Source organism: Gracilinanus agilis, chromosome 6 (assembly GCF_016433145.1).
Source record: "Gracilinanus agilis isolate LMUSP501 chromosome 6, AgileGrace, whole genome shotgun sequence".
Classification (NCBI taxonomy): domain Eukaryota; kingdom Metazoa; phylum Chordata; class Mammalia; order Didelphimorphia; family Didelphidae; genus Gracilinanus; species Gracilinanus agilis.
The window spans coordinates 38,116,176-38,139,814 of NC_058135.1; the positions used below are offsets into that span (position 1 = coordinate 38,116,176).

At 34.0% G+C, this 23,639-nt stretch overlaps 1 protein-coding gene across 1 annotated transcript in view; it reads right to left on the bottom strand.

The window, feature by feature from the left end:
- ANTXR2 (ANTXR cell adhesion molecule 2) overlaps positions 1-23,639 on the bottom strand; it is a 255,604-nt gene that overhangs the window by 72,119 nt on the left and 159,846 nt on the right. The window lies entirely within an intron of this gene.

Consider the following 23,639-nt stretch of genomic DNA (forward strand, 5'->3'; position numbering starts at 1 on the left):
GCTACCCACATTCAGAGGAGGGACTGCAGGAGAGGAAACATATAGGAAAAACAACTGCATGAACGCATGGGTCGGGGTGGACATGATTGAGGGTGTAGACTCGAAACTACCACACCAATGCAACTACCAACAATTTGGAAATTGGTCTTGATCAAGGACACATGACAAAACTAGTGGAAATGCGCATGGGTAGGGGGGGTGCGGGGGGGGGGTTGAAGGGGAAAGGAGGAGCATGAATCATGTAACCATGTTAAAAATGAATATTAATAAATGTAAAAAAAAAAAAAAAGACACTGAGTATACTTGCCATCTTTCAGCAGCTTCCATTATTTCCTAACTAGATACCAGTTACAACGTATACCAATTCTTAATTTTGAATAGAGTACGTGTAATAGGTTAAAGCCATGTATACAACAACTTTTAGAGATACTTGTCAAAAAAAAAATTGGGTTCATAGTGTTTATTGTCACAAATAAAACATTGATCCCTGTATCTTGGATTCTTAAAATATCAGAGAATTAATGTTTTAGTCTTTAAAATGTACATCATGTGAACAAAATGATTTCAGAAAGAGCTGGAAAGAAATATGGGAACTAATACAGAGTGAAAAAAGCATAACCAGGAAATCATAGACAGTAATATTATGGAATAATCAAATGTGATAGACTTTGCTACTAACAGCAACACAAATATCCAGGACAATTCTGAGGACTTATGAAAAAGAATACTATCCACCTCAAGAGAAAGTATATAGAGTAGAAATGTAGATGAAAACATATGATTTATTACTTGTTCATTTGGTTATATGTTTGGGGGGACTGGTTCTATAAGATTATTTGCTTACAAAAATTAAGAATTTTGAAATACGATTTTCATCATAATACACATATGACAGATTGAATTGCTGGTCAGCTCCTGGTGTAGGGAAGGAAGAACTGAGGAACACAATGTGGATCATATGACTTTGGAAAACTTGTGGAAATTTGTTATAAAAATAAAAATTAATAAAGAAAAATAAATAAATAAATAAAATGTACATCATGAACTTTAAAATACATACATTCTAAAATAAAGATGGTTGACAAAAGAAAAATTCAAATATGCATATATGTGTGTACATTTTTTCATTATTTTCTACAACTACTCATATAAGTTCTAAAAAATAGTCTCACAAACTGAAGACACATAAAATCTTGATCCATTTATGTAAATCCATAATAAAAGAAAATTGTTATTTATCTATCTCTCTCCATCAAAACAATGATAAATGGATATGTAAATCATATATAAGTAAAATTGGTTAATAAATTAGTTAGATACAAACATGAAATTGACAGTAGGAGTTTAAAATATTGATAAGAAATGAGTCCTCCAGGAAGGATTTCTTTTTTGTAATATTTAGGATTAATCCAAACGAGGTGTAGAATGTGCCACCTTTCTCCCTACCTAATGAAATCATGGCAAAGATTGTACATATAAAGAAAGGTAAACAAAGAGAATAGATCTGTTGGATGATAATTGGAAGACTTCAGAAATCCAATACAAGAAGAAATTTAATGTTGCCTTATTTAAGCTTAATAAAGGAAAAATCTGAACTTTTAGCTATATTAATTTCTGAAATTTCCAAAGCAACTTACTCAATTTTTTTTTGGTATATTCTATGTAAGCAGTTTTTTTTCCAGTAAAGGGGGACAAGAGCATCTTTAAAAATACGAAAAGTTGTTTATTTTTCATCAGCACACATTCATTTCTAATCCAAATAAATTATCATTGCTTGATCATCGTTCATATGGAGTAAACTAGCTTTAAAACATTAATTTTAGGTAAAAACTGAATTTCAGGTAAAAACTAATTTGGATATTTTTCAATGAGAGAATGTTTCTCTGATTTTAAAAGATCAAGAAAAATGTTTATCTCCAAATAGCAGAAAAACAGAAAAAGAAATACTAAGACAAAATAATGAAAATTTTAAAACTACTATATTCTGACAGTTATATCCTTAAAAAGCATTTAAATTTTATTAAATATTTAGCTGTCTCACAGACTGTTCAATAATAAAAGTTGTGCTTAGGTAAATTAAATTAGAATAGTTAGTTTTCATCATGCATTTTTCTATGTCAGTTGAAAAATATTTTTAGAATGAAACAAAGGAATACTCTGTATATCCATATAAACTTACATGTGTGTGTCGACATATTGATATACACATGTCTAGATCTACACATAATGAAAGGAAGCTTCATTAATACAAGATTATTATAATTAAAATAGATTTTATTTAAACCATAAATCTTTTAAAAGTGACATCTATCAAAAGGCAGTAGCTCTACTGTTAAAATTTGATATGTTCCATTATTTTACATTTATCTTTTTTCTTCCTTATAGAAGGCAATAAAAAGTAGAAAGATATTATAAGGATAAAAAATTGACAGATTTAAATCTACTAGTTTAGATAGGCTATAATCATTGTTACATCCAATTTTAATCACCACCAATCTATATTAATTTTTAAGACTGTTCCAAATGGTATTGGAAAGATATTAATTAATGGTTCAGGGTTATCACACTGCTATAGTCATTTAAATGTAATTTCAAGTATTGTGAAAAATCTGCAATATATTCAGCATCTTAGAGTTTGGAAACTGAAAGTAGAAAATTGGAAATAATTTAGTCTTAAACCTTTCATATAATTTCAAAGATCAGGAAAGTGAGGCCCAATAACTTGTCCCTGGATCACGTAAGTAGCAAAGGCAGACCTATTTCTAGGACGACCAATTCTATTTTTTTAGTACCTAGGAATAAAACTTCAGAATCATACTAGAATCCTGACTCATCCTCACTTCCCTTACATATTTAATCATTTTCATTTCCTGATGACCTGATGACTCTACTTCCACAAGATCTTTTATATTTGTTCCCTCTCTACCATATTTTACTTTTAGCTCCAAAAAAAAAAAAAAAAAAAAAAAAAGCAATTCTGGTTCAAATGTACTAGTGAACTGAGTTTATTTCCATTGGGTACTGCCATTCTCTCATGGTCACATACTTCTTAAGTATTATCCTTATTTTTCATTCTAACAGAAATTTAGAACGAAAACGAAAAGCCTTTAGGCAGCATTTTCCATAAGACAATTTAATGACCCTTGACATCATTATAATAAGACCATGCTACTCTTTTTTTATTCTTCCAAAGTACAAATTATCTCCCTCTTTTATACATAGCCCTTTAAAATGTAAGCCCAAGTGAAAGAAGCATAAGGAAGTTATTTCATCCCTTGATAATCTTGAAAAATCTATAAAACTCTTTACTGTGAATCTATTGTTCACTGAGAGGTTCATCTTTGGAGCACTGAAAATCCTGAATGGTCATCCCTCGGCCACCTGTGTTGCCTCTCTGGGCAGTAAGATGAAGAATGGAAAAGAATTTTTTAAATTATTCTTTGTAAAATGTAACTAGAAATATACAGATGCTTTAAAATTTAAACATATAGTGTAAAATAGAATGTAATCTGATACCAAAGCCAAATAGAGGTTTTTTAATTGTATTCAATTTTACTTTATCCATGCCATAACTATATATTTCCATAGGAATTCCATTTATATTAACTGAAAGCAAGAGATATCCTATATGAGGTGGAGCCAATATGGCTGAGTAAAAGGAGGAATTCACCTGAGCTCTCCCAAATTTCCCTCCAAACAACATTAAAATAACACAGAACAAATTCTGAAGTGGCTGGACTCTTTTGCACTGCCCATATGCAGTTTTAAGTAGAAGGTTACATTATCATCTACTTTTGAATCCTTTTTTTCCCTTCTCTCATTGTCTGTCCTATATTGTCAATCTAAACACCTATATTATTCACATGATCCATTTTCTTTGTTCCTATTTACATTCTGCTAAATAGAACTGCAACAATTCATGAAGTGAGCTGAAAGAATACCCTAATCTTCTATTTTTCCTTATATTGTTTCTTCCCTGCTACCTTCAAAAATGTTCATTTCCCTCATTCTTATAAAACAAAAAAATCAGATCCCCCTCCAGTTGTTATTTAATATCTGTCTTTCCTTTGTCCATCTAATTCCTAGAAAAGGCTACCTAGAGTTCAGAGTTAAGATGGTGGCAGAGTAAAAAGTAGCACTTAACCTCTCTTAACTGAAACATACAGGACTCCTCAAAGGGACATAAAAACAAATCCAGACTAATGGAGGGAACCCACAACAGGGCGCAGCGTGGAAGGTACGTGGAATCGGGGCATTTCCATGTTATGAAGGGGTGAAACAGCTCTCACTAAATCGTGGGGTGAGCAACCGCCCATACATACACATTACCTACAGTACCAAAGCCAGCACAATGAAGTTGAACAACTTTGGGGCACACATTGAGTCACTGGCAGCTCCAGGGCCTGCTCCTGAGAGCAGCAAGACTTAAGACCTCAAAAGGCTAAAGAACGCTCGTGGGCTTTGAGCTCTGACACAGAGCGCAAGAGTGGGTGGAGGCGGATGCAGGCGTGAGCAAAGGCTCTAAAACCTTGACTGGGGAACCAGTGCAGATGGGTATACAACTGTGGAAGCAGCGCCCTGAGACTTGTAAAGGAGCCTCTGGCAGATGATCAAGCAAGGGGGTCCACCAGGGTGCTTGACCATGAGAAAAACCAGACCTGAGTCAGCGTGAGGATAAACCTGAGAACCAGCTGGGCTGACAATGGCAACCAAGAATCAGGAAGCCCAAAAGAGAAAGATTAACAACAAGAAGAAGAAATCTTTAACACTGGACAACTTTTACACAGAGAAAATCCAGACAACTGAGCAAACAGAAGAGGAGAACAAACAAGCATCCGGACCCTCCCAAAATAATGAAAACTGGTCACAAGCTCTTGAAGAGTTCAAATATGAGATGACGAAAAACTTGGAAAAGATTTGGCTAGAGAAATGGGAAATAGCTCAAAAGGAAATAAGGCAAGAAAATAACAGTTTAAAAGGCAAAATTTTGCAACTGGAAAGTGAGGCTTAGTAATCAAATGAACTGATAAGCAAATTGAACACCAGAAATGACCAGATTAAAAAGAAAAACCAAAAGATTATAGCCAAAAACCACTCCCTAAAGGCTAGAATTGAGCAATTAGAAGCCAATGATCTCTCAAGACAACAAGAACAAATAAAACAAAGTCAAAAGACTGATAAAATAGAAGGAAACATGAAATATCTCAATGAGAAAGTGACAGACCAGGAAAACCAGTCTAGAAGAGACAATTTGAAAATCATTGGTTGTCCTGAAAAAGCAGAAATTAATAGAAACTTGGACTCCATACTAAAAGCAATTATTCAGCAAAATTGCCCCAAAGTTCTACAAGAAGGCAATATAGACATTGAGAGCAGCTGGGTAGCTTAGTGGAGTGAGAGTCAGGCCTAGAGACAGGAGGTCCTAGGTTCAAACCTGGCCTCAGCCACTTCCCAGCTGTGTGACCCTGGGCAAGTCACTTGAGCCCACCCTTACCACTCTTCCACCTATGAGACAATACACCGAAGTAGAAGGGTTAAAAAAATATATATATATATATAGACATTGAAAGGATCCATAGATCACCCTCTACACTAGACCCAGAAAAGACAACCACCAGGAATACAATAGCCAAATTCAAGAGCTTCCAACTAAAAGAAAAATTTTATGAGAAGCCAGAAAGAGACAATTCAGATATCAAGGAGCACCAATCAGGATCATACAGGATCTGGCAGCCTCCATGCTAAAAGACCACAAGTCTTGGAATATAATATTCAGAAAGGCAAGAGAACTGGGACTTCAACCATGAATCAACTACCCATCAAAACTGACTATATACTTCCAGGGGAAAGTTTGGGCACTCAACAAGATAGAAGATTTCCAAGTATTTGCACAGAAAAGACCAAGACTAAATGGAAAGTTTGATATCCAACCACAAAAATCAAGAGAAACATGAAAAGGTAAATAAAAAACAAAGGGGAAAGAAAGAAAACTCATATTTTTAAAATTTGCCTCTTTAAGGGCTTCAATAAGATCTAATTATCTATATTCCTATGTGGAGAAATGCTATGTATAATTCGCTGTAAGGAACTCTATTCACTATTATAGTATTCACTATTATAGTAATAAGAAGAATTATTGATAGGGAGAGGTTGGAATACTAAATGGTCTAAGATGATATGGGGTGGGAAAGAGGGAGGTGAATAGTAGAGGACACCAAGAGAAACTTGAATGAATAAAAAAATAGGATATTCTATTACACACAAAGAGGGCATGGGAAGGGGAAAGGATGAATACTATTATAAGAAGGAGTGGAAGAGAGCATTAAGAGGTAATATTTAAATCTTACTCTCAGTGTAATTAACCCTGAGAGGGAAGAGTAGCTATATTATCCATTGAGATATAAAACTATCTAACCCTACTGAGAAAGAAAGGATAAATCAAGGGTAGCAGGGGACTGAGAAGGTCAAAAAAGGGAGGCGATAAGAAGGGAGAGGGAATTCATTAGGCTTTTAAAAATAAAAAGAGGGGAATAATAAGGGAGGAGGTAGAAAGGGAAGTTAATCAAAGGAGGGGATAAATGTTACTGGCTTAAAGCAAACCACTGGTTTAAAAGGAAATAGTTTAAGAAGAAGGGGTAGAACGAGGGGGGATAAAAAATGTCAGTGAATGCACAACTGATAATTATAATTCTGAATGTAAATAGGATGAACTCGCTCTTAAAACAGAAGCAAATAGCAGAGTGGATTAGAAACCAAAATCCTACCATATGTTGTCTACAAGAAACACGTATGAGGTGGGTGGACATACACAAGTTTAAGGTTAAGGGCTTGAGCAAAATCTTTTGGGCTTCAAATGAGAAAAAGAAGGCAGGAGTGGCTATTATGATTTCTGACAAAGCCAAAGTAAAAAGAGAAATGATTAAAAAAGACAGGGAAGGTCATTACATCCTGATTAAAGGCAGTATAGACAATGAGGAAATAACATTGCTCAATATGTATGCACCAAGTGGCATAGCATCCAAATTCATAAACTGGCAGAGCTCAAGTAGGAAATAGATAGTAAAACCATAATAGTGGGAGATCTAAATATTCCTCTTTCAGATCTAGATAAATCAAACCAAAAAATAAATAAGAAAGAGGTAGGAGAGGTGAATGAAGTCCTAGAAAAATTAGATTTAATTGATATGTGGAGAAAAATAAATAGGGACAAAAAGGAATACACCTTCTTTTCAGCTGCACATGGTACATTCACAAAGATTGACCATGTAATAGGGCATAGAAACATTGCAAACAAATGCAAAAGAGCAGATATAATAAATGTAACCTTCTCAGATCATAATGCAATAAAAATAATAATTAGTAAGGGCATCTGGATAGGCAATCAAAAACTAATTGGAGGGGGCAGCTGGGTAGCTCAGTGGATGAGAGTCAGGCCTAGAGACGGGAGGTCCTAGGTTCAAATCTGGCCTCAGACACTTCCCAGCTGTGTGACTCTGGGCAAGTCACTTGACCCCCATTGCCCACCCTTACCACTCTTCCACCTATGAGCCAATACACAGAAGTTAAGGGTTTAAAAAAAAAAAAGATTAAAAAAAAAAAACTAATTGGAAATTAAATAATATGATTCTCCAAAACCAATTAGTCAAAGAAGAAATCATAGAAACAATCAAATTCATTGAAGAGAATGACAATTATGAGACATCCTACCAAACTCTGTGGGATTCAGTCAAGGCAGTACTCAGGGGGAAATTTATATCCTTGAGTGCATATATTAACAAATTAGGGAGGGCAGAGATTAGTGAATTGGGCATGCAACTTAAAAAACTAGAAAGTGAGCAAATTAAAAATCCCCAGATGAAAATTAAATTAGAAATACTAAAAATCAAGGGAGAAATTAATAAAATCAAAAGTAAAAGAACTATTGAATTAATAAATAAGACTAGACGCTGGTATTTTGAAAAAACAGATAAAATAGAGAAAGTACTGGTCAATCTAATAAAATATAAGGAAAGAAGAAAACCAAATTGACAGTATCAAAGATGAAAAGGGAGACCTCACCTCTAATGAAGGGGAAATCAAGGCAATCATTACAAGCTATTTTGCCCAATTATATGGCAATAAATATAACAATCTAGGTGATATGAATACTTACAAAAATATATATTGTCTAGATTAACAGCAGAAGAAATAGAATACCTAAATAATCCCATATCAGAAAAAGAAATTGATCAAGCCATCAAAGAACTCCCTAAGAAAAAATCGCCAGTGACTGATGAATTCACAAGTAAATTCTATCAGACATTCAAAATATCCCAATACTATACAAATTATTTGACATGATAAGCAAAGAAGGAGTCCTACCAAATTCCTTTTATGACACAAATATGGTACTGACTCCAAAGCCAGGTAGATCAAAAACAGAGAAAGAAAAATACAGACCAAACTCCCTAATGAACATAGATGCAAAACTCTTAAATAGAATATTAACAAAGAGACTCCAGCAAGTGATCAAGAGGATCATCCACCATGATCAGGTGGGATTTATACCAGGAATGCAAGGATGGTTCCACATTAGGAAAACCATCCACATAATTGACTATATCAACAATCTAACAAACAAAAATCACATGATTATCTCAATAGATGCTGAAAAAGCCTTTGACAAAATACAGCATCCATTCCTATTGAAAACATTGAAAAGTATAGGAATAGAAGGACCTTTCCTAAAAATAATAAACAGTATATACCTAAAACCATCAACAGGCATTATATGTAATGGGGATAAATTAGAAGCCTTCCCAATAAGATCAGGAGTGAAACAAGGATGCCCATTATCACCTCTATTATTCAACATAGTACTAGACTAAACACTAGCAGTAGCAATTATAGAAGAAAAAGAAATTGAAGGTATCAAAATAGGCAAGGAGGAGACTAAGCTATCACTCTTTGCAGATGATATAATGGTATACTTAAAAAATCCTAGAGAATCAACTAAGAAGCTGATAGAAATAATCAACAACTTTAGCAAAGTTGCAGGATACAAAATAAATGCACATAAATCATCAGCATTTCTATATATATTCCAACACATTAGAGCAGCAAGAGGTAGAAAGAGAAACACCATTTAAAATCACCCTAGACAATATAAAATACTTGAGAATCTATCTACCAAAACAAACACAGCAATTATACGAAAACAACTACAAAACACTTTCCAAACAAATAAAATTGGATCTAAACAACTGGAAAGCCATCGGTTGCTCATGGGTAGGACGAGCTAACATAATAAAAATGACCATTCAACCCAAATTAATTTACCTATTTAGCGCCATACCTATCAAACTACCAAAAAACATCTTTACTGAATTAGGAAAAACTATAACAAATTTCATTTGGAATAACAAAAGATCAAGAATATCAAGGGAAATAATGAAAAAAAATGTGAAGGAAGGGGGCCTAGCAGTACCATATATTAAACTATACTATAAAGCAGCAGTCATCAAAACAATATGGTACTGGGGCAGCTGGGTAGCTCAGTGGTTGAGAGCCAGGCCTAGAGACAGGAGGTCCTAGGTTCATATCCGGCCTCAGACACTTCCCAGCTGTGTGACCCTGGGCAAGTCACTTGACCCCCATTGCCTACCCTTACCAATCTTCCACCTATAAGTCAATACATAGAAGTAAAGGGTTTAAAAATTAAAAAAAAAACAATATGGTCCTGACTAAGAGACAGAAGGGAGGATCAGTGGAATAGACTTGGGGTAAGTGACATCAGCAAGACAGTGTATGATAAACCCAAAGAGCCCAACTTTTGGGTCATGAATCCACTATTTGACAAAAACTGCTGGGAAATTTGGAAAACAATATGGGAGAGATTAGGTTTAGATCAACATCTCACACTCTACACCAAGATAAATTCAGAATGGGTGAATGACTTGAATATAAAGAGGGAAACTATAAATAATTTAAGTGAACACAGAATTGTATACCTGTCAGATCTCTGGGAAAGGAAAGATTTTAAAACCAAGCAAGAGTTAGAGAAAATTACAAAATGTAAATTAAATGGTTTTGATTATATTAAGCTAAAAAGCTTTTGTACAAACAAAAACAATGCAACCAAAATCAGAAGGGAAACAACAAATTGGGAAAAAATCTTTGTAACGAAAAACTCTGACAGGGGTCTAATTACTCAAATATACAAGGAGTTAAAGCAATTGTATAAAAAATCAAGCCATTCCCCAATTGAAAAAATGGGCAAGAGACATGAATAGGCAATTTTCAGATAAAGGAATCAAAAGTATCAATAAGCACATGACAAAGTGTTCTAACTCTCTAATAATTAGAGAAATGCAAATCAAAACAACTCTGAGGTATCACCTCACACCTAGCACATTGGCTAAAATGAAAGAAGGGGAGAGTAAAGAATACTCGAGGGGATGTGGCAAAATTGGGACATTAATGCATTGCTTAAGGAGCTGTGAACTGATCCAACCATTCTGCCTGGCAATTTGGAACTCTGCTCAAAGGGCTATAAAAGAATGCCTGCCCTTTGATCCAGCCATACCATTGCTGGGTTTGTTCCCCAAACAGATCATAGATAAACAGACTTGTATGAAAATATTTATAGCAGCGCTTTTTGTGGTGGCAAAAAACTGGAAAAGGAGGGTATGTCCTTCAATTGGGGAATGGCTGAACAAACTGTGGTATATGCGGGTGATGGAATACTATTGTGCTAAAAGGAATAATAAACTGGAGGAGTTCCAGGCGAACTGGAGAGACCTCCGGGAACTGATGCAGAGTGAAAGGAGCAGAGCCAGAAGAACACTGTACACAGAGACTGATATACTATGGTAAAATCAAATGTAATGGACTTCTGTACCAGCAGCAATGCAATGACACAGGACAGTTCTGAGAGATTTATGGTAAAGAACGCTACCCATATTCAGAGGAAGGACTGCAGGAGAGGAAACATAAAAGAAAAAGAACTGCTTGAATGCATGGGTTGAGGTGGACATGATTGAGGATGTAGACTCAAAACTACCACACCAATGCAACTATCAACAATTTGGTAATAGTTCTTGATCAATGACACATGTTAAAACCAGTGGAAATGTGCATCGGCCATGGGTGGGGGGATTGCGGGGGGAGAAGGGGAAAGTAGGAGCATGAATCATGTAATCATGTTAAAAATGAATATTAATAAATGGTTAAAAAAATAAATATTTAAAAAATTTTTTAAAAAGGCTACCTACATTTTGTTTCCTTCTTTAAAACCACTCTTTAGTTCTTTGATTTGATTTCTAATGTCATGACTTCACTGATATTTGCTGCCTCTTTAATGATCAATGATTTCTTATCGACAAATTTGTTGGATTATTAATCTTTATACTTTATGATCTTTGCTGCAGGATTTTTATGATATTACTCTCTCCTGGTTCTCCTTGTATCTCTCAATCTGACAATTCCTTCTTAGTGTCCTTTGTTGCCTCTGTCTCCATATCATGTGGTCTTATATAGATGTACTTCCAAGGGTCTGTCTTGGGCCCCTTTTTCTCTATAAACTCTTTCCTTGTTGGTTGCATCTGGGTTCTACTAGTTTAATTATCATTTCTATGCAGAAGACTCATAGTTCTGTCTATACTGCTTAAGTGTTACTGGTAAATGGACTTTTCAAAAGGTAAACAAACACCAAGAGCTCTTTCTTCCTAAGATTTCCCCTACACACAGCTGCCAAAGAGATTTCCCTTAAGGTCAGAGATAACAATGTTCTCATTATACTATCACTTCTTTCTGTTTGGGGTTTAAAGTCTTTCATAACCTGGTCCCATATTATCTTTTAGGACTCATGATATATTATTTCCCTTTTTGCACTCTCTATCTCTTACAAAAAGTGATCCATCTCCCTATTTTATGTCTTTGCGCTACCATCCCCATGCCAGAATGCACCCCTTTCTCACCTCCACTTCAAAGGACTCTCTTGCTTTCTTCTCTAACACTATCTGCATTCTTCTTGATTATTCTAATTGCTAATTTGCTCCCCTCAACTACTTTGTGTTCATTTAAAATTTCTTATTCTGTATTTAATTATATTTGTATATATTGTCTCCTCTGAAAGAGCTCTCTGAGAGAAAGAATTATTAAATTTTTTTGTCTATTTCCCCAGCGCACGAATATATGAGGTACTCAATATATGAGGTACTTAAAGACTGTTTCTAAAACATTTCCCCTTGATGGATTATAAGTTTGTATAGCTAGGAAATGCAATTAATGTCTTTAAATTTGTATTTCATGTTGGAAATAATCCCAGAAGAATAAAATATATTAATTTATCAATAAAGAATAAACCAACAAGTTTAAGTAGCATGAGCCTATCATAAAAATAGACAATGAGAAATTAAAAGTAAATTCTTAAAACAAGGGCTCCCTCATGATTTCAAGATTCAACTGAAGTCTCAATGAACAAGGCTAGAAATGTAGTCATTAATTTTCAACTTTACTAGTTCCATAATTTAAAACTCCCTGTTTACAAAAACACTTCATTCCTCCCATTAATTGTTCAAAAGATCTCTCTCTGTCTCCTCTCTCTCTCTCTCTCTCTCTCTCTCTCTCTCTCTCTCTCTCTCTCCCTCTCTCCCTCTCTCCCTCTCTCCCTCTCTCCCTCTTTCCTTTTCCCTCTTCCTGTAACATGTTCAGCTCATAAACACACATTTCATCTTGAGCAAAGTAGTTTGTATTCAGGTAAACATGAAGGTGATATTATCAAGATTTACTACTGTTGCTCTATGCAGGGATTTTATTTGGATTTATTGTTACTTGTCTATCTATCCTAACTGCCCTACAGTAACTGTCAAAAGGTGAAGGACTGAATGTTAACTCAGGGAAATGTTTGAAAGATGCAAATGAAAATATTTATGTACGATACACACACATATAGAAGACTATCTGCTGGCTTTACCTGCTAACTTTCCTACCTTATAAAAGAGAATCTGATACTAGTGTATAGAAAGGGCATTAAGGATTTAACCTCATAATTAATAATCAAGATTTAAAAATATTGATAGTTAAGAAGAAGACAGGAATAATTCTTTTTCTTGTTTTGCCCATTATAACAATACTCCTCAAATTTTCCCTCCTTAAGTCACTCTATCACTCTCATTCCATTCTTATCCTAGGATAGAAAAACCTGAGATTGTGAAACTTTAATCCTATTATCTGAAGCCTTCTCCATCTGAAAAGCTGACAGATTAACATAGCAAACATTATCAAATTTACTACTAGCTTCATGGACAGCTGCCCTACTTTAAGCAGTTAATGGAAAAGGAAGTAATCTGGTTAAGAGTATAGGACTAGTCCATAAATCTGGGTACAAAGGACAGTTAAATATGACATATCTTCTGAAAAGTAGCAAACGAATTAAACAGTTAAGTTCCTACATACTATTTCTTGAGGCTAGCTAGCATTTCTGTAAACTAGACTAATGAGCTACTTGGTAATAATAACATAAGCCACATCAGGACTTCAGAGTCCATGGCCACTCTGAAGAGGATGGAGTTACAATCTGCCTGCAATAGCTGAGGTTTGGGGTATATTCATGGAAAGCCTATTCCATCCAAGGTGAAACAAATGTAAAACCATTATGTTCTCTAAGTAATGATCAAAGTGGGAATTCAAAGAAAAATACAAAAAATTAAATTCTGAAAAAAATCAGTTCTTTAAAAATCAAGCATCCTCTCACTACTTCTACATGAAGTAGAATCTAAAAAAAGAAATACCTTGGTTATCTATAGCACTATAGCTCTATGGATCTATAGCACTGTAAACAATAGCAACCCATTTACTATCTCAAATAGGTAGATTTTCTATCTCTGTTATTAGTCATTAATTCTATGGATCACTAGATACAACTAAATCTGCAAATAAAAAAAATAGAATTACATTTGATAATTGTTGTTTTGTTTTAATCATCAGTTCCTACCCCCATTACATTTACTTTTTATATATTTTATATAACTTCTATGTACACATATTTTCCCTCGATAAAATATAAACTCCATGAGAAAAAAGTCCTATTCCATTTTTGTCATGATAGCCCCAGCAGCTAGCACAATGAATGGCTGGTTAAGGGTCCATGGAATGGTATATAAATAAGATATGCTTGATAAGGCCTTGATTCTATTTAAAATAAGTACAGAGGGGGCAGCTGGGTAGCTCAGTAGAATGAGAGTCAGCCCTAGAGACGGGAGGTCCTAGGTTCAAATCTGGCCTCAGCCACTTCTCAGCTGTGTGACCCTGGGCAAGTCACTTGACCCCCATTGCTTACCTTTACCACTCTTCTGCCTTGGAGCCAATACACAGTATTGACTCCAAGATGGAAGGTAAGGGTTTAAAAAAGAAAAAAAATAAGTACAGAATAGAATACTTAGAAAGTCCAATTATGAAGACATACATAGGAAATATATAGATATGAAAATAAAACACGTATTTCACAAATGAAGAACTAAACAATTGGAGAAACATTAAATTTTCATGGGTAAGACAAACCAATATTATTTAACTTATTCAATCACACCAATCAAATTATTGAAAAATTAATAATAATACTGAAATCCATCTGGAGGAACACGATGAAAAAAATGTGAAAGAGGTCAAATTAGTGCCAGATGTCAAACTATTCAACAAATAACTAGCAAAAATAATTATATATGAGTTAAGAAAGACAGAGGTTGATCCATGCAACAGATTTGGTATACCACATACGAAAGCATCAATTAGGGTCCTAAGGTTTGATAAATCCAAAGATCCTAGGTACTAAGGTAAAAACTCCTTATTTGACAAATAATTGCTGGGAAAACTGGAAAGCAATAGGGAAGAAATAAGATATCACATCATGTCTCAAGATAAGCACCAAATAGGTACATGACTTAGACAAAGGTCAATGTCATAAACAAATTAAAGGAACAAGGAAGAAATTACTTTTAAGATCTATGGAAAGGGGAAGAGTTTGTGACCAAAGAAGGGACAAAGATAACTGATCAAAGACCAAAAGAAGATCAAATGGGTAAAGATGGTTATAGAAATCAATTTTTGCACAAACAAAATCAATGTTGCTAAAACTAGAAAGGAAATTACTACTGGAGGGAAAATCTTTGTCACAAGTTTACATTTCCGAAGAACTGATTCAAATTTGTAATTATAAGTGCTATTCCCCAATTGATGTGTTCAAAACGTGTAGATAGTCCATTTTCAAAAAAAGAAGTCCAAGGTATTTCATATGAAAAAATACTCAAAATCAGTAATAATTTTAAAAATACAAATAAAACAACTGTGAGTTTCTACTTCAGTTTCAGATTGGTAATAGTGAAAGAAAAGAAAGATGAGAAGTCCAGGAGAGGCTTTAGGAAAACAGGGAAATTAAAGCTAGAGAAGTAGCTATGCACTGGCATTCTGAAAAAAAAATTGGAACTAAGAATTGGGAACTTAAAAGTTATCCATAAATTCAGGAATAGGTGAGCAAAATAAGGTATACACATATAATAGAATACAACTTATAAGAAGCAATGAAAGAAATGGTTTTTAGTGAAACTTGGAAAGATTTGTATTATTTGATACACTGTGAAATGGCCAGAACCACAAAAGCAATTATGCAGTAACAATAACAGAATAAAAACAAGCAACTTGGAAAGCAATAAGATATGATCAACACAAAGTTCAACCAGTATTCCAAAGGACCAATGATAAAGCATGCTATCCACCTAAAAATAAAAGAATGACAGACTCAGGGCATAAAATTTATATATCTATATTTATATATCTATGTGTGTACATGTGTGTGTGAATATGAATATGGATATATATATATATTAACTTTCCTTAAAACAGTGATGTCATTTTTAAATTTTAATAGGACTTTACCTAAGCCAAATCCTAATAAAATTAAAAAGAAAAGGGAATATGAACTAAATAGAATCTTTCCACAAAAGCTACTCCCTTAATTAAAGAGAACATAACTGAATTATGAGAATGGCCTCTCCTTTTAGAATACCCTTATTATAAAGCTTTAGAAATGGAACTTAGAGTAGGTTTCCTAGTAGCTATAATAGTTTGCTGTCATACAGACTATATACTCTGTGGTATCTTATTTGGAAAGAGAAAATTAGTACATAGTATATTTGCATACTCAAAAGAAAGGCATTAAAATTTTTGCTTAATAAAAACAATGAAATTTACCTTTGATATTACATAAATTACACACACATATATAAAAGGTAATGTTCAACCAGACTAAGAAAATTAGCATGTGTTGAAACTTTTAATGTCAATGGAAGATCGTCCTGTTTTGGAGCAACCAATGCCTCAAAACTAGACTGGTAAGTTTACCAAAATTATAGAACATATCTGTATCTGTTCTTTTGTTGACTCTTAAATACTCAGTTCTTAGTACAAAAGTTTAAAGGACTATTCTTTTACTGTGCTAAAAGAACGAGGAATTATTTTTTTGGAAAATACTTTAATGAAATTTTTAGAAATGTGTTCTCTATTAATTATTTTACTATTGATTAGCTCAGATTAACGAATGTTATTCAAGGCACAGACACAGTTATATAAAAACAGAAAACAAAGACCATATATTTGGAATAGCAGATTTGGAGTAAGAACATGTGATTTCTAATCCCACTCCTAACACTTAGTATTTGTGTGAACCCGAGGAAGTCATGGAACCTTTGGAGATCATAGCTTCCTCACTTATAAAATAAGGGAGTTATGTTGGCTGGCCATTAAAGTCAGCTTTCTCTCAGCTTTTGATCCACTGGACCTTGGTTTCCTCAGTTCTAAGATCCAAGGTGATTAGATAATTTCTAAGGTTCATGGAAACTCCAAAACCTATGGTTAAATAATACCATAACCCAATAGCAAGCCTAAACATCACCTAATATTAAGACAGAGTAAAAAATGATGAGAAAAGTCATGAATTAGAGTAAATTTGTATTTCTAAAATAAATATGATTTTGTGAAATAAGATGCCTTTTCCTGACTGAAACATGAAAATGGACAAAATGTCTGAATTTCATATTTCTTATTTGCACTGAGAATCTAGGCCCAAACCAACCAATCATTAAAACCATATAAAGTCTCAAATCTTCCAGATAAAAGTACAAATGAAACTCTGATTTATGAATTAGTTACTTATTCTTCCCTTATACTAGTGACATATATATTCAGAAAATATGTTCTGCATGAACATATGTATACAGCTAAAAATTATAGTCAGTGAGATATTATACTATTAATAGAAGGCTCATGCCCTAGGCTACACTGGAAAATTTTATCTTTCAATTACATGTAAAACAAAGTCAATTACATCTCCTAGCTTATTCAGGACATAATGATACTTTATGGATGCTTTGTAATGAAAATACAAGAGATAATAAAAAGTAAAAGATACTTAGCAACATAAAAGGTAGAAATATTTAGTTAATACATTTCCCAATAATTTCATATCATAGTAAGCCCAAAGGATCCACCTATTCCTCAAAGAAAGATAGCAAATAATCTGATTAGTGCAAAGGTTCTTAATGTGTATGTGTGTGTGTCTGTGTCTGTGTGTGTGTGTGTGTGATAGATCCATTTGCTAGCATGGAAGCCTTTGTACCAATTCTCAGAATAATATTCTTAAATTCATGATATAAAAGAAAGGAAATCAATTATATTGAAATGAAATTATTAAAATACTTTAAAATGTTGATATTTTACAATTCTTATTTAAATTTTAAGAAGGAAGTGGGATTAAAAATAGTAAAGTCATCTTGGGCAAATTACTTAATTGCTATAGATCTGTTTCCATATCTGTAAAATGAACGAATTGAAGCAGATAATTCCTGAAGTGCCTTTAAATTCTAGATCAATAATCCTGTAATATGAATGTTGCAGAAGAACTTATAAAATTTAATAAAATATGTTTATGTAATCTAAAACATCTAGATAAAACTAAAAAGTTAAATTAATCAGATTATAGATTTATAGTTGGAAGGGACCTTAGCAGTCATTTAGTAGAATCCCCCCCTCATCATATGAAAGGGAAACTGATTCATGGAGAGGCGAAGTTGAACAGTTGGAAAGCAGCAGTCCTAGGATTCGGACTCTAACCGACTCCAAAATCCAACAGGATTTCCTCAACACTATTATATAATACCAAACACCGAGGGCACTTGAAATCTCTTATGTGTATTAAATGAAACTGTGTAAAATAAGAGATACCTTTTGATACTAAGGAACTTACAATCAAACTGAAGTCAAAAGACCATGATACAAAATTACATTAAAATAATGTATATGTCCTGGTATTTTTTTTTCCTTTTCATGACATGACAGTGATCATGTCAGCAGCATTAACTGATGTCCAACATATCAGTTTTCAATTATTTAAATTTATACAGAATTTTAGCCTTTTCAGAACAATTTCATATCTATTCTCTAACTATACCGTATTAACTGTTATTTAAAAGCCTTGTTATTATGATGGATTCTGTCATAAAAGACATACAGTCATGAATTTATGTGGTTCCCTCTGAAATTTAAAAAAACAACTTTGCTTTAATTATAAATTCATTTGATACACAGGAAAAGTAACAGCGAAATGTTTACTTGCTTAAGTTTTCAAAATAATAGATTTATTTTAAATAATTCTTCCACACACCTTCAGAAATTAGAAGCATTTAAAGCTAGTGAATTTGGTTCTCAGATATTAATGAAAATGCATTTGAAGAATACTTTTATTAATTTATTAAAATTTACTTACAAATACATAAAATTTAATCTAGTTTCTTTTTCTATAATAAAACCTACATGAAATAGCTGGATTTATAAACTACAATGATGTTGGGCATTTAGGTTCCACTAGTGGAATTTGTAAATTTACCTATGTGGAGTTTGGTTTACTGTGGTGAAGCTGTCTGAAGGTTAACGTAACCTCAATTAAAGCCAAGAAGCTCTTTAGAGAGTTAATTGGATTGTGGAAAAACTCCAAAAACTATTGCTGGTCTTTTTTTTTCCTTCCATGCCTTCCTGCCTCTTTTCTCCTTCTTCTGTCTCACACTCTTCAAACAAAAGAGAGAATGTTGGTGATGCATCATTTATAAATTACTTTGCAAATGCACAAAACCAAACATTACTTTGAAAACAAAACAAACTCCTGCTGCGGACGCAGCATGTTTGATGGGAGCCCTTCAAAAGTATTCATGGCCTAATGGAGGCTGTTTACGTAGAGGCTCCGATCCATACCTGCTGTCCCCTGTCACTCCCTGGAAACTTGGTGACAGATGTTGCTATGCTAAGTTGTCTCTGAAGTGGCTCTCTGTCCTCATCTCCCCACCCCAACAGAGTCAAACTATATTAGATCTCTTTATTTGTGCCTAAGGCAAGTTTAGGAGCACAGCTGTGTCCACCCCATCTCTACCTTTGGTGTTTTGGACCCCCAGGCAGCAAATGTGGGACCAAAACTGTTCTGCCACTATCAACTACGTCCGCTGACAATCCAACAGCCTCCCTGCAGGCTGGGGAGGACCTGTGCCTCTGCTCCACAGATGTCAGAGACAACCTGCTAACTCACACCTGTACAAGCTTCCCTAACCTTGTGCATTGTGAGATGAAAAATGCATGACTCTGAGGACTTCCATTCACAATCAAAGCTTCTTGCCTTGTCTGTGTGCAGCCCTCAAACTGGGCCACCCTCCGTAGGAGCAGGCAGTGTGGGATGGGGGGCAGGGATTTTCTCTCTTCCCTCTGCTTTGATACTTTATGCCTAAACTTCAATTACTTGATCAAGGACATTAATTCAGCAGTGAATTCTTCTGAAAAGTAGTACAATGAGGCCTCTGAGCAGGAGAAGGAAAACATTTGTTTGGCTTGAAATTTAGCATAATGAAAGAGAGAGAGAGAGAGAGAGAGAGAGAGAGAGAGAGAGAGAGAGAGAGAGAGAGAGAGAGAGAGAGAGAGATTGATTGTGTACTGATTCTCTTAATTGAACCACACTCTCTCAAGGGCATGAATACATGTTTTTCAGGAGAGAGTAAATGCAGTTAACTAGGTAGGAATAGTATTATTTTGGTGCAATGGGTCAAATACCTTAAAGACAACAAATGCATTTTCTTCTTTTCTAACATATATGTCTTTCTTTTTTTTAGACATCTCTCCAGATTTTTTTTAAATTTTGTTTCATCTTTCTTTTGAGGTTCATAGAAGACAGAATACTTATTCACTTTCTTATAAAACTAGATAAGTCCACCTGCCTATTATAAGGTCACAAGTATAGAAAAATATTTTTGGTAAGTTGTTGCAGGTATCGCAAAGTTTTCTACTGTTTAGATTAGGTTTATGGGGTTTTAAAATTTTTTTTTGGTGACTACATATGTACAAAATAAGACTTTGAGAACATTGTATAATATGATTTACAAAATAGCTAAAGAAAAGTTGACTCAATGGTTTTTTTAAAATGAATTATTTTTTGAGTTACAAATAATTTTTCAAATAGAAAATAATATTGAAATTTTGAATTAAATATCCTAATATCTTCCCCCAGGATATCTTTCCTGACTCCCAGCCTAGCCCACTAAGCCAGGCTATAAAGAAGCAAGTATAACAGGCTGCCTTTCCCCACCCCCACCCCCATTCCATGATGCCCTACCTCTCAACTTTCCTACTAATGCAGGAACTCTGGGTTTTCTCTCAAAGGAAAGGGAATTAGGGTGGGAAGGTGCCAGGGTCCAACCAACAAGTGAAAGGACTTTACAATATACTCTGCCACCATTTCCCTACACACCCCTTGGTATGGCCATCTTGACTTGCCAATGACCTAAGAATTTCTGGGCATTACAATAATCTCTGATATTTATACTGTGTCTTTTATTTCAAATATAAACTCAGTGAGAACAGAGACTGCTTAGTTTTTCAATGTGAACCCAAGGGCCTGTCAGATAGTAAGTGCTTAGTAAATGTTTTTGTCATTCTTTCCTGTATGCAGGAGGAATGTTAAGTTGCTAACATATAACAGTGATTATTTGAAATCCTGGGGAATATTTTGAAGTGTCTCACAATAAGTTTGGTTCTCTTCTCAGTAACTGGGGACCAGCTTTACTGGAATGCAAAGATGTATAAGGGAGAAATGTTTATTCTCTCATGCTATAGTCTGGTACCACCTCAGACTGGAACATCTAAAGAGAGTGTGAAAACACAGGGAGCTGGCTCAAGCTGCCAAGAAAATATTTGGCAATGGTGCTGGGATAGGAAGGAAGAAATGAAGGAAGGAAGGAAGGAAGGAAGGAAGGAAGGAAGGAAGGAAGGAAGGAAGGAAGGAAGGAAGGAAGGAAGGAAGGAAGAAGGGAAGGAAGGAAGGAGGGAGGGAAGGAAGGAAGGAGGGAGGGAAGGAAGGAAGAAGGGAGAGAGAGAGGGAGGGATCTTTCCCTTTGAATTAAGTTTAACTTTCTTATTCCCATAATAATTACAAACTCAGGGCACAAGTTAGTGACAAACTTTGGGACATAGACTGATTTATAGACAGTATCATGAAAGAGAAAGAGGAGTTTTGGAGATGATAAAATTCTGATTCTCTGTACCTGTCAGGCTTCATATAAACTACATATTTGTCAAGTTTTAGTGTTGGAAATATTTCTATAAATTACCATAAAAACACAAAGATCAAACAAACAAGAGAAGGAGGATAGCATTATAGTGAAGACATAATTTTACCTCTAAAGAAAGTTAAAACATGAAGTAATAAAATAAAGCAGAGTTTTTTAAATGAGCAGTGTTACTTAGATGTACTTGATGTCTCAAGAGTATAATTAAAGTTGTTTAGTAATATAACATTCAAAGAAATGGAGTATAATATCTTCTACATAATCCAGAAATATTTTAATGCAAGAGGAAGATTTTAAGCTGGATGTCTAGATGGTGCTCCACGCTCACTATTAGCTAAATTGAGTTGGATGTCTATTATCAGGAATTACTTTTACTTGGAAAAACAGTCATCTAACCCACATCAGATAGTCTTAACAACTATAAAATCTAAGGTAGTTGAAAATAACAAATATGCTTGATTCATCATAGCCTGATATTAAAGCATATTTCTTCCAAAATATCATATTATCCCATAATAACGGCGATTTGCAATCAATTCATGAAATGAGATAATATCCAAGACTTTCAACACAAAACTCATTAACACGTTTAGCTTTACATGTTCATCAAAAATATGAAATACAACACAAAAGCACATCTGCAATTCATTTCCAACAATTAATAAAAATGTTGCTAAAGGGTGTGGCTTTGTTTTCTAAAAATATTTAATGTATCAATCAAGTCTTTCTTTTTAGTGAAGTTTTAGAAAATACTGCATCCAGCCAAACTGAAATTTTGAAATTCAAGTTAGGATTTCTTTATGTGCATCTTTACAAAAACCTTTGTGAAAGAGGAAAAACCTGTTCAGTATTAGCTTTTCAGCTCGAGTAATGCTAAATGTCCAACCCACATTAAATATCTAATATATCTAATGCCTGTAATTTATCTTGAATTTTCTTAATATTGTTAGCAGTCTTCAGACCAAGAAAAATGCATTCAAGGTTGCTTAGAGAATTTGTAAATGTAGTCTTTTAAACAGTAAGAAATATTTGAAAAATGATGGAAAAGGACAAAAAAATGTGAAATGTTTTCTTAAAAAAAAAAAGGGAAAAAAGATTTTGGAAACAATAGGCCAATATGAGTGCCAAGAAAACTACTGCCATCTCAGGCTGCATTGATAGAATACACTATCTGAAATGTGGAAAACAATAGTATCATCATACTCTACGATTGTCAGACAACAATTATACGTGCCACAATTTAAAGGCTTTGGCAAAGTAGAAAGTATTCAGAGGATGCTGATAAAGGAGTCAAGCAATCATAATTTAGAAACGACAGAAGAAAACTAACACTTTTCATGTATATGCAGTATAAAAGACTAAAAAATCATGTTAGATATCTTTGAATACATTCTAAGTTCCTCTGAAAGGAGGGACTGAGAACAAATGGATGAAAAAATAGAATTTCCTAATTAGAGTTATCCAATAATGCAAGAAGCTCCTTCACAGGGTGCTGAGTGAATTCCTACAGGTATTCTAAGTGGCTATTTTGCTGGCTCTCGGGGATACTTTAGAAAGATTGTAATTGGTGGGAGAATAAACTCTATGAAAGGGAGGCATTATTCTATGTTCTGGGAAATTCATACATAATTTTAAAAACTACTGTCTATAATTATCATGCTAAATTAACTCAATTTAATTCTGCCACCTTTAAAAGAATAACATCCAGTTTTGATAACATAATGAAAAAAAACACCTCAGAAGACAAATAAATAAATGCAAAATGAATTCACCTCAATATCATAAATCTTTAGTAATGTTAAATTATTCTAGATTCAAATGACCTCTCTTATACTTAAAAATATATTTAGCATTATATTTCAGAAGTCATTAAACAAATTTCATTAAACAAAAAATTTTCAATCCTAAAACAGGACAAGAGAAAGCAAAGAAGTATATATTGGTCAAATTTTCAAAGACCCCTGTGCCTTCAATGACAAAAAGTTAACTCAATGAGTGTACTTAAAT